Source organism: Spermophilus citellus (assembly GCF_964194105.1).
Source record: "Spermophilus citellus genome assembly, chromosome: 5".
Classification (NCBI taxonomy): Eukaryota; Metazoa; Chordata; class Mammalia; order Rodentia; family Sciuridae; genus Spermophilus; species Spermophilus citellus.
The window spans coordinates 166,207,601-166,219,849 of NC_138186.1; the positions used below are offsets into that span (position 1 = coordinate 166,207,601).

A 12,249-nucleotide genomic window follows, 5' to 3' on the forward strand; every position below is an offset into this window, starting at 1 on the left:
CTTCCTGTTTTGTTCCAGTTTACTAATGTCTATTTTTAAATTTGAATTAAATGTTGTACTTTAAACTAAGGCATAACAGCACCCCGGGTGCCACGCAGGGCTTCAGTCACATGTCCCCAGGCCGTGTGTGAGTCAGGTTCCGTCTCCTTCTCTTCTCTCTCAGCTCTTCTCCATTCCACGTTGCTTCAACATACCTTGAAGGATCTGGAGAACGCTCCTGGTTTCTCAGCTCTCTGGCATCCGGGGTCCGCTGTGACTGAGGATTAGGACAGTCCGTTGTTTCCACATGAGATTCAGAAGGCCAGGTGTCTGCTGTTCCTGCTGGTAAGCGCTGTTGACTGTTCCTTGGGATTTTTGCTTTTTTTATGTAAATATTAAAATATTTATTTTTATCATCAGAGAGTATGAATTAAGTTAATAAAGATTACCTAGTAAAACTGAACAATAGAATGACAAATTAACTTTCCAGGTGTACCATGTTTATAAGCAACAGCAGATTTTTTTGCAAAATAGCAGTAATCATAAGTCTTGCAAAAAGGAACAATGTCATGCACCCCATATTGCTAAAACTGTGTAAATGCCTCTATCTGCTGAAATCTTTTTATTTATTTATTTTTTACATTTGAATCAGATGGAATATAATTTCTCATTTTTCTGAGTGTACAGGTTGCAGAATCACATTGGTCATACAGTCACATATATACCCACAGCAATAATGATGTCTATTTTATTCTGCTGTCCTTCCTTTCCCCACTTCCTCTCCCCTCCCCTCCCATCACTTCTCTCTACCCAATCTAATGTGACCCACTTCTTTTTTTTTCCCTCACATCGTCATACCTGAATTCTGTATAACTAAGGGGGTCTCCTTCCCTCTTCCATGCAATTCCCATTCTCCACCCCCCCTTTCTCTCCCACCTCTCTTCCCTATCTAGAGGTAATTTTCTTCTCATGCTCTTCTTCCCTACCCCTTTTTGAGTCACCTCCCTTATATCAGAGAAGACATTCAGCATTTGTTTTTTAGGGATTGGCTAACTTCACTTAGCATAATCTGCTCACAATGGAATATTACTCAGCACTAAAAAAATAACAAGATCATTGCATTTGCAGGGATTTTTGCTTTTTACACCAGCTCGGGCAGAGGCCTGAGGGTCTGCTGCTTATCTTGCGTGTCATCTGACAAGGAGTAGGCACTCCATTTGCTGGTGCAGATCACAGCAAGATCTGGAGTCAAGAGATGCAGCAGACCTGACTGTGTGCAGTTCCTTGGTGGCTAGTTCTACTGTGAGTCTTTAGGACACATTCCTGAACACCCAACAGGGCCTATTTCTTCAGCACCCATAATGATTTTGTAAGCCATTAATGACTTGTAATAAGCTAGTTAATGGACACAGATGCAATCGTATGGGCATGATAACCAATGTAGGTACTAAGTAGACTATTTGTAGTAGATAGTGCCCGGGACACCACCCCTTTTTTTCCTTAATGAATTTCTGCCATCCTCTAAGAACTACCTCTCTTCTTTGATGATTACTTCCCTAACTCAGGGTTTCTTATATCTTCTTCACCTGTGTTTCTGCCATATTTTACTTGCACCTTCTTCACATCATGCCTTGTAATGTGCTTCGTGGTATACCATACTATTCCTTGTCCCTCCACAATCCTTTAAAATCCTTGGGATTAAGGCTTTGCCATGTACCCCTGAACCTAATAGAAGATGTAATATACTGAACACATTGGAAAATGTTTGCAGTGGATGGATGAATAAGTGAAAAACTGAGAACATATTTCTATATTTTGGATCATGCATTTGTATGGGCATGCTCTCTAATCCTTCTAAATTAAGTAATGATAAATTTTATTTTATTTCTATCTTACTGGTTATTATGGTGGGGGTTATCAGAGAAATAGAAAATATGACTTTTATGCTTTGATATCATAACCTTAACAGCTACATACCTTAAGCATACTGAGCACTTACTATAAGCATTTATACCAGATGGGGAACTTGACATTGTAAAGAATGGTGGAAAAGCTCTGTAAACTCAACAAGCCAAAACAACCGTTTACCTGTCCAAGATTTTATTAGCAGGACCGTAGCGCCCATCGCAGAAGAGAAGGGGGTGGGGAGAGAGAGAAGAGGAAACAGGGAGAGAGGGAGGAGAGGGGGTAAGAGAAAGAGGAGAGGGGGAAGAGAGAGAGAGAGAGGAGAGGGGGAGAGTAAGAGAGAGAGAGAGGGAGCACCAACAGGGGGTTGATATTTATGGGCTTATGGCAGGATGAGGAGGAGCAGGGCGAGTGGGCTGCTACTTCTTCATTGGCCTAGAGTTCATGCCACTTCAGGGATTGGAGGTTCGCCATTTAAAGTTCGCGCCATTCACAGGGATTGGAGGTGATGGTCCATGCGCCATTCAGTGTGTCATGGACCTGAGCTCCCGGAAGAGAAGCACTCTGGGCGCCATCTTTACCAACTGACTTAACTTTGCTTTATTTGGTCCTATGACACACCTCTAAGATCTCTGTTTTCAAGTATGAGAAGCTCAGAGATGTCAAGTTATATCCATAGCCACAGAGTTAGTATAAGGCCATAGCAAGCAATTAGGACTGACCGATGCCCATTCGTTCTACATCTTTTTGATAGAATTAGAGGCATCTCACTAGTTCTAGTCAATGAGCTATGGGCAGAGTGGTGTGTGGCAACTCTGGTCGGAGGCTGTTAAGAGCCGGTGGGCTCTTCCGTTTCTCTCCTCCCCTGCTGTGGGAAGTCACATGCTCCAGGAGTGCAGGCTACAGTTTGAAAGAGGGTCTGCCAGCTTGCATTCTGCAAGGGAGAGAGAAACTTTCACTGTGTTAGTCCACTCCAGTGTTAGGGCTATTTTTTTCATAGCAGTATACACTTTCTTATCCAGAAAAATGCAGTGACTAAGCTGGCCTTCTAACCCAGATCTTTACCACAAAGGCAGCTCTTAACCATTCTTTACTGGTCACAAGACAGATAAGCAGCCAGGAGAGGTCAACAGCAACTCAGTCTGGGGAGGGAGGGCCCCATGGGAGGTCTTGACAATCAAACTGTGGAAATACTCACGGATGCTCACCAAGAGTCACCGTGGCAAGGAGGCTCACACACAGGATTGGGACTGAAGAGATGAAGGAGATGAAGCTCTGGCTCCTGGTGGAACCTGCCATCACTGTCCCTGTGGAGTCCAATCTCCTGATTCCCTCCCTCTCTCTTTGGCCACACAACAGTGATAAACACCAGCTGGATTTACACCACAGTCACCGTCTGGAACAGAAATTTGGTGAATGTTGGGCACTGCAGCCTTCATTGTTTATTGAGAGATTGGACGAGTAGCTCTGGGACTGTGGGCAGAGGTGGTGCAAGGTCACTGCTGAAGTCTTATCAGATGACACTCCAAAGCAGATGAGCTTCAGAACCTTCCCCACCCCATTTTTGGAAGCTGCTCAGTCAGCCCTGTTGATGTGCTAAGTGGTGGTTGAGCTTGTGAGAAGATAACCCTGCTTCGAAATTTCAGTGTTTAGAAGGAAGGAGAATAAGCTCTCAAAAGCAAATCTCTAGCATTTTGTAAAATTGCTGTTCTTTTGAATTTCATCATCATTAATTTATGGAAATAGCATCATAATTTATCAAATAATAATCAAAACATAATTTGAAACACAGACATCTGGCTGCGGGTTTTTACTTTATCACTTCCTAGCTTTTGATGTTGGACAAGTTCCTTAACCTGTCAAAGATTCTAGTTCCTCAACAAATCTGTCGATGGAGCCAGTCTATTTATTTATTCATTCCATCTACATTCACTGAGCACCTACTGCATATTATGAGACCCAGAAAACATAAAAAAAACTCAAAGAGAAAAGAGACCAAAGCAAAAATTCATTAATTTCTAATATGTAGCACCATTCTTGCTAAACGGTCACACACTCCTACTCTGGGCTCAGGTAACAATTTGTATGATGACCATGCCCAGGGGCAAGATGGAGCAGCAGCCCTGCTGCTGGGAAAACACTTTAAAATTGGTCAGGTCACCAGCCTCGGGAGGAAGCCATTGCTGGGTATCTAATACCAACTCCCCAGCAGGGCTTTGGGAATCTGAGGACCAGGCTGCAGCAGTCACAAAGTTGGGCTGCTCCCTCAGTCTGGAGAGCCCACATGGGAATCATGTGCTCCTGGGCTCACGTCTTGTACCCCATTTCTTGAGAAGGGGATGCTTAATCCGGCTAAGCCTCAGTTTTCTCACCCTTCAAATGAGGATCTTTAGCCTTACTATGTGGTAGGATTTCTGCGAGGGTATGAGATAAGATATGTACAGTACTCAGCAAGTTGCTCAAGAAATCATCATCCACACAAGCTTTCCTAAAATTATGCACATTGCCCAGCGCCCCTCCATCTCAGCAGAAGGCTCCATTGCATGAATGTTTCCTCAATGCAAATGATGTTTGCCTTTCCTGTGATCCTCAGATTAGTTGTTCTCTGATGATTCCTGTGCTGTGGAGGAGCCCAGCATGAACTTTCTGGAAGTGGTGCTGGCTGCTCCAACTGCCTTGCTCACGCAGTAGCCATCTCCGATGAGCCACAGCTGCATGGTATTTCCTTTGGAGATTGCTCTCCCTGACTTGTCCCTCAAGCACCCATGGGAGACTTCAACTCCAGGGGGAACTCGTGGAGACCTCCTCAGGCTTTTAGTAGCCTCAACACCTTAGATCCAAGGCCCCCAAACTGGAAATGGCTCCAGATTAGCCAGAGGTATCATTGGAAGCTCAGGTGACCTAGAGAGTCGCTGCCTCCCTCACCAGCCTGCTCTGCAGGAATGATATCAAGAAGAAATGGAGGAGCGAGTAAGAGGGCTGAGAGCACAGACATGCCACGGGACACCAAGGAAGGGCTTGTCTTTACCAAGCCTCGAAGCTTATGTTCACAATTAATGGGTGAACTCTCAAGGCTAGCACTCAGCTTTTCCCTGCATATCTCTCTCTCTCTCTCTCTCTCTCTCTCTCTCTCTCTCTCTCTCTCTCTCTCTCTCTCAAAAAGCCCTGTAACTCTTTCAGGGTTACCAAGGGAAGGCTTGAAGCTGAGGCCTCGTCTGCTTCTTATCTGGGACAGTATGGCCTCAGAGCAGTAGAGAGAAAACCACAAGTACTTTTGACCCCTTTTCATGGTGCTTAAGACAAGGATTTTGAAAGTGCTCTGACCTATTTGGTCTCCCTGACTTTCACCCACTTCCACGCACTCATCTTCAGAAAGCTGAGTCAGAGCCGTGACTCTGCGGGAACGTGCCTGCCAATGGGGAAGTGCTGTTTGGAGACCTTCACTCACCACAGCATCACCTCGTGATTCATTACCTGCTTAAAAATTCACTGGGTGAGAAAACATTCTGCAGACAAGAATGAGCTTCTGCAGAACAGCCCAGGCCAAGTCATGGGCCTCTAACCATTACTCCCCCAGATGCCTGAGGACCCGTGTGGAGGGAAAGGAGGACACCTAGGGAGGCAGGGACCTGAAGGCCTGGGTTCACCACCCTCAGCCCACACAGTCCTCAGACCTCATTCCCCCTGCATTGCTTCCCTCGGGGGGAAAGGAAGGTAGAAGGAACCCAGGAGGCCAGCTGAGGGTGTAAGGAGAAAGGGATGCCATTGCTCCAGCTCACGGAACCACGTCCATCTCCCACTCAAGGTACCCAGAGTCGTGGCTCATGACCCGCTGTCAGAGCACAGCTGAGACCCGAGGTCCCTTCCCCTGGGGAGAGGGGCTTTGCAGATAAGTGAACCAGTCTCCCCCGATAAGGTTACAGATGAGGTTCTGCGCCCCTGCCCAAGGGGACCTCACTGATTTGGTGACCCTCCGATGGTGACTTTCTTCTTTATGCTACTGACTGAGTGCAGGGCTCAAAGACAGTGTTTGAAGCCCTAACCCATCAAATATGGTGGAACAAACCCTGAACAGCCAGTGCTGGTAGGCGGGGGCTCCACTGACCAACCACGGGGGGCCCAGTGGGTATGTCCCTCGGGTGGTGCTTTCCCTGGTTGAAGAATGCTTTTCACCTTGGATCAGGAGTCAAAGAAACTGCTCCCAGCTTACAAATAACAAAGTCTTTTTCTCTTGCACAGATCAGAGAGTTGAACTTAGAATAAAGAATGTGGCTTTAAAACCTACAGGGATAAAGCATTTCCAAGACAGGCACAGAATGCAAATCGGCTCAAGCACAACTCACACCGATAGAGGCCTGACTCAGCAGGTCCCAGAGAAGGCACACAACTCAGGATCACAGTCGGGCCTGGTGTGCTCGGCTCTCACACTGGTTGAGAAATTCAAATGGGGAGAGGGATCCAGCGAGAGGTCGGAAGGGGGCTTTCCACTGTCATCTCCCCACCGGGGCACTGACGCTGACAAGCACCCGTGACTTCTGTGGGAGGTCAGCAGAGAAGTTCTAGCACACAACTGGAACCAAAAATCTGAGAATGAACACACTGGAGGGGTCAAAAGGAGCAGTGTCACTTTGTCCATAGCAGAACAGCGAAGTGTCTTTTGGCCCACAGTGTCCCACACAGGAGAAAGTGCATGAGCACAAGAGCGAGTTCCCAGCTTCCCTAGCCATGAAGGAGGCCACCCAAGGGACACAATTCTTTCTTGCCTGACCTGGGATACAGAGGAAAGGCTGGGAGCGGAGAAGGGAGGTGGGGATTCATAGCAGTTAGGGTGGGAACTCAAGCAGACCACTGAGGACGAGACCACAAGCTGCCTAGAATACCTGCAGACTCAGTTGGCCCACGCACACCCTCAATGCTCCACAGGCCTCAACCCCCCCCCCACTCCCTGACCCCCGAATGTGTGCCCCAAGCATGAGTGCAAGATGGCTCATGAGCACACACAGCTAGTGGCCTGACTCAGCAGGCTCCAGAGAAGGCACACAAACTTGAGCACTTTAGAGCACCACCCTAGGAAAATAAGTCAGAGGCTCACAACACCCACCCTGCTGTGCAGGATTAAGAGAAGGCACAAAGTCTTAAAAACTTCCCCTCCAAAAGGGAATGAGAGATGGGGAGCAGACATATTCATAGAAACATCCTGAGAGAACTTCAGGATCCTCACCTGAGCTGACTGCTAGAAGTGTTTCTCCCCCAGTCAGTCAGTAAAGACTGCAGCCAGTGAGCAAAGACAGGAAGAAAAGACTTCAAAGAACACAAAAATTCAAGGAAACATGACACCTCCAAAGGAACACACACAAAAAATCGTCAGTTACCACTCCAAAGAAAGTATTTACAAAAATTCCCTTGGGCTGAGGATGTAGCTCAGTATTACAGTGTTTCCTAGCATGCGTGAGGTCCTAGGTTCAATTCCTGGCACCACCAAAGAAAAACTGCCTTAAAAGCAGCTCAGCAAGTTATAAGAAAACACAAATGCGTAAGTCAAAAGTATCAGGAAATAATGTGTAAAGAAAATGAGAATTTTAACAAAGAAATAGAAATCCAACAGAAACAAACAGGAATCAGGAGGTGATTCAGTGAATGAAATGAAAAACGCAGTAGACAGCATCAACAGCAGACTTTATCGCATAGAAGAAAGAATGTATAAACTCAAAGGTAGTTCATTTGAAATTATCCAATCAGAAAAGAAAAAGAAAAACTGAAGAAAACTACATAATTTATGGCATATCATTAAAAGATCTAATATACAAATTGTGGGATTTTAAGAGAGATATAGGGAAGAAAACTGCTACTGTTTGGATATGACTGTGCCCCAAGGGTTTATATGCTGCAAACTGTCCCTCATTATGGCAATATCAAGAAAAAGGTGATGGAGCCTTTAAAATATAGCGAAAGTCATTAGTTCATTGGGGCATTGCCTTTGGAAGAATTGATGTAGTTCTCATGGGACCCTGCTGAGTTACTGTGAGAGTGGTCTAATATAAAAAGAGCAAGACTGGGCTGGGGTTGTGGCTCAGTGGTAGAGCTCTCACCTAGCACGTGTGAGGCTCTGGGTACGATCCTCAGCACCACATAAAAATAAATAAAATAAACATTGTGTCCAACTACAACTAAAAAATAAAAACGTTTTTTTAAAAAAGAGCCAGACTGATCCCTGAATTCTTTTGTCTTCCTATATTTCCATGCAATCCTTTTCACACCTACCCACCCAGCATTATTATGCAATCTGCTGAGGCCCTCAACAGAGGCCAAACAGATGAGAATCCCGGTCTTGGATTTTCAACCTCCAAAACTGTGAGCTAAATGAAACTTTTTTCTATATAAAATATACAGCCCCTGGTATTCTGTCACAGCAGCAGAAAATAGACTAAGGCACAACATTATTTAAAGAAATAATGACTGAAAACTTCTCGAATCTGGAGAGTGTTATGGGCATCCATATATGAAGCATAAAGGCTCTCAGACAGATTCAGTGCAAGGAGGACTGTACCAAGACACGTCACAAACAAACTGTTAAAAATCAAAGACCAAAAATCTTGAAAGCAGCAAGAGAAATTAGACTTTTCATGTACAATAGACTATCTATCAGTGGCTTTCTTAGTAGAAATCATACAGGCCAGGAGAGAATGAGGTAATGTATTGAAAGTGTTGTTAGAAAAAATACTATCAACCAAGAATATTTTATCCAACAAAGCTATCATGAAGGACAAATAAAGACTGTCTCAGACAAAGGCTGAGGGAATTCATCATCACTAGACTTACTTTACAAGAAATGCCAAAGTATGATTTTTTGAGCTAAAATGAATAAATTCTAATTAGTAATATAAAGACATATAAAAGTATAAAACTTTTATACTATATTTAAATATTTATAACTATATTTGGTCCTCTGTATCTATGAGTTCTGTATCTGTGGATTTGACCAACTGAAAATAGAAACCTGTGGCCTTGGGGGCCTCCCCATGAGCTGTTCATGGAAGAGAAGCAAAGAATGGTGCCCTGGCCCAGGCACTACAAAAGTAAACTGACTAATATTAAACTCCAAATTTGTGCAGGCACTGTACTAAGTCTGTTTTCAGGAAGAAAAACAATCCTAATAACGCCCTCCCTCTCCAGAGACTTGTGGTGTGGTATCCTCATTTTAGAGACAGAAAGGTGAAGCGTAGAAACATTAAGGAATGTTATCAAAAGTCAAATCTTATCAAAAGTCACAGAAGCAGACATCCCAGAGATGTGTCCACCTGACCATAACATGTACTCCTATCCAGGTCATCATAGGCCTATTTCCTGGATACCCAGGCCCATAAATGGGATAGAGATGGACTTGGTCATTAGCAAAAGAGCTGAGATAGGACGACCCAGCTGCCCCTGGATACCTTGCTCTGTCCTCTACTTCTGGCCTGGTTTGTGGGTCCCTTATTAGACCCACATGCTCCAACTGTATCCTTGATGCAAAAATGTCCTTTCATGGAATTGAATTTCACGTTCCCTTTCTGAGTTTTTCAATAGTTCTTTGGATAGAAAGAACACTTTTCCTTAAATCATGTTTATCACTAGTGGGTCCCATGAACTCAGTCATGAGTTTCAGCATTTGCCAAGTGCTGAGTAATTCACAGTTAAAGTTGGCCTGTACACATGCACAACAACTGCCTTTGAAGAAGTTCTGGTCTTGTTCACTTAGTTTGAGAAGTGCACACACATCAGTATTAACTTCCAGCCTAGCCAACAGCTGGGAAAGTCCTGATCCTAGTTTTGTAAGGGACTCTAATGAATCATGGTGGCCCCAGCTCTCTGAACAGCAGGTGCCAAGCTGACCTAAACCTGGCATGGAGGCAGGGAAGGAGGAACTGACCGTGAAGTCTTCCATTGTCGGTCCCCATGAGCTTCTGAGGACATTGCTGGTTCACATTCCTAGCAGTCTTTAGTAAGTGTGAATCCCAATGGCTCCGTAGAGTCTGCTAATATGGTCACAGATCATTTAAGGAAAGAAAAATGGAGGCAGAGGTTTCATAATCTCAGCAGGGCACAGACCCATAGACAGGTCCCACACCCTTGCTTTAGCCAGGCTTTGAGTCTAAACAAGCCAGGAGAAGCCTACACGTGTATCAGAGGGCTCCAGGGACCCATCAAAGCCATGAACCTTGTGACAGTCATCAGCCTTCCAAGAAGGGGAGGGGTGATGTCAGGGATGTGACATGAGCCTCTCTTAATAAGAAATCTGCCCTGACCGTATCTCACTCAGTCAGCTGGAGCGTTGGGCCTTTCACTGGTAAGAACAGGGCAGGGAAAAGGGAGTAGGGTGGGTACTTTGGGGGCAAAGGAGTTTCACAAAGTTACAATGACCTGATTCATGATCTGACTCACAACTGTCCCGATGCTGAACAACCTCATAGGAAATAAGAATTAGGTGGGAAAACAGACATCTAAAACTTTTAATATGATCAACAAGTCACTGTATGATTTGACTCCTACCTAATACTAAACATACTTCACTGATAGAAAATGATAGAAATAACACTATTAAGAACATACTTGTACCTATTTTCCAGGGCACATGTGCAGAGGTTTCTCTAGGGTAGACACACACGTGCTCACTAGAAATGGAATTACTGGATTGAGGAGTATGTTTATCAGATCCTCAACTTCATAAGAAAATGCCTACTTGTTTTTCAAAATTATTATAACAATTTACCCCCTTAACTAACTTACACAGTATTTAATTCCTCGTCAATACTTGGTATTTTCAGATCTATTGATTTTTAATAACACAGTTTGGTCAAAATCTACATTAGATTGAAGCATGATTTTCTTTTTCTTTTTCCTTCTTTATTTTTTTTAATCTTCTGATATACAGAAATCCTTCATCTCAATGACATTGATTACATCAGTCTTTCATAGTTAATAATGTATTTTTTTGAAAAACTTTCCTACTTCAAAGTCTTAAAGATATCCTCCAGTAATTTTTTTCTTTCTTAAGGCTTGAGTGTTTTGCATCTCATATTTAAAATATGATGAAATGTAATAAATAAGCCCAGGGCCTTCATGAACAGATTCTCTATTCTAGTCACCTGTACTGCCACCTCTCGCATATTTCACATTTCAAAAGAGGTGTCAGTTGTTTTCTGGTTCTCTTTCTGTTCCATGGGCCAGTTTCTTGTGCCTTGGGCCAATATCATACTGTTTAACTCACTCTGACTCTAAAATAAATAAGACGCCCGTTAGGACAAGTTCCTCTGCCTAATCTTCCCTCTCTATTAGCTGGACTCTCCTGGAGATTTTGTCTTCCAGTCAAATTGTAGGGAAACATTGTCCTGCTCCTTAGAAAACTATTGGAAATTGGAAGCAATTGGCTTCTTTACTGAATAGTCTTTTAAGCTAAAAATATGTTATCTTCCCATTTATACAAGTCTTTCATGTATTTTAATAACATTAAATTGTTTGTTTCCTCCTTGTAGATTTGCACATCTTTTGTCAGATATTTAGTACTTCATTTGGAGGGGGGGTGGTTTCTTACATTAAATGTTATTTAACTATTCTACTAGAAATAGTAGCTAGCTTATTTTCATTATATTGTATAAACCATTGTTGGCATACATAAATGCAATTGATTTTATATGCATCTTAAATCCAATGATCTTGCAAAAGAAATAAATAAAACCTCTTAATTTGAGTGAATTTTTTAGTACAGTTTTTGAGGTTTTAAAAGTAGACTGAACGACATCACCAGACAGTAATAATGTTTTATTTCTTCCTTTTCTATCAGGACTGTGACTGCATTCTCTTACTGTGCTACCCCGGAGTTCTACAAAACTGATGATCATGGTATTCTAATTTTATTCCTGAATTTAAAATTATTGCCGCTAACGTTTCACTATTGGAAGGATACCAGCTGCCTTTTGGTAGACAGTATTTATCACTCCTTAAGGAAGTTTCCTTCCTAGTTTATTATAATCTCTTTTTACTTTAATCAAAGGGTGTGTCTTTGTCTTTTGAGATGCAGAAGGTACTGTGTTACATCTATATATTTTAAAACTTATAAACCACTGTGCCTTCCTGGGACAAACCCAACTTGATCTGGGTGTATTTTCTCTGCCATTACAATGTATATTTATATTGCTAACATTTTATGGAGGGTCTTGCATCCATGTTTATGAGTGTTATTGTATTAAAACTTTCCTGTCCTCTTCTGGCTTTAGTCTCAAGGTTATTAACACCTCTGACAATACTTTGGAGAGTCTTCTCTTTTGTGTATTTTCTGAAAGAGCTGGTAACACTGGAAGAAAAATTATTTAAAAATTTACTAAAAGT

At 43.1% G+C, this 12,249-nt stretch overlaps 1 long non-coding RNA gene across 1 annotated transcript in view; it reads left to right on the top strand.

Moving 5' to 3' along the window:
* The window catches only part of LOC308649995, a 33,211-nt gene extending 21,323 nt beyond the window's left edge, over positions 1-11,888 (top strand). Inside the window, exons 3-4 of the long non-coding RNA XR_014022206.1 lie at positions 164-324; positions 11,705-11,888. This is a non-coding gene — a long non-coding RNA (uncharacterized lncRNA). The remainder of the gene's footprint in view (positions 1-163; positions 325-11,704) is intronic.
* Positions 11,889-12,249: the final 361 nt, after the last annotated feature.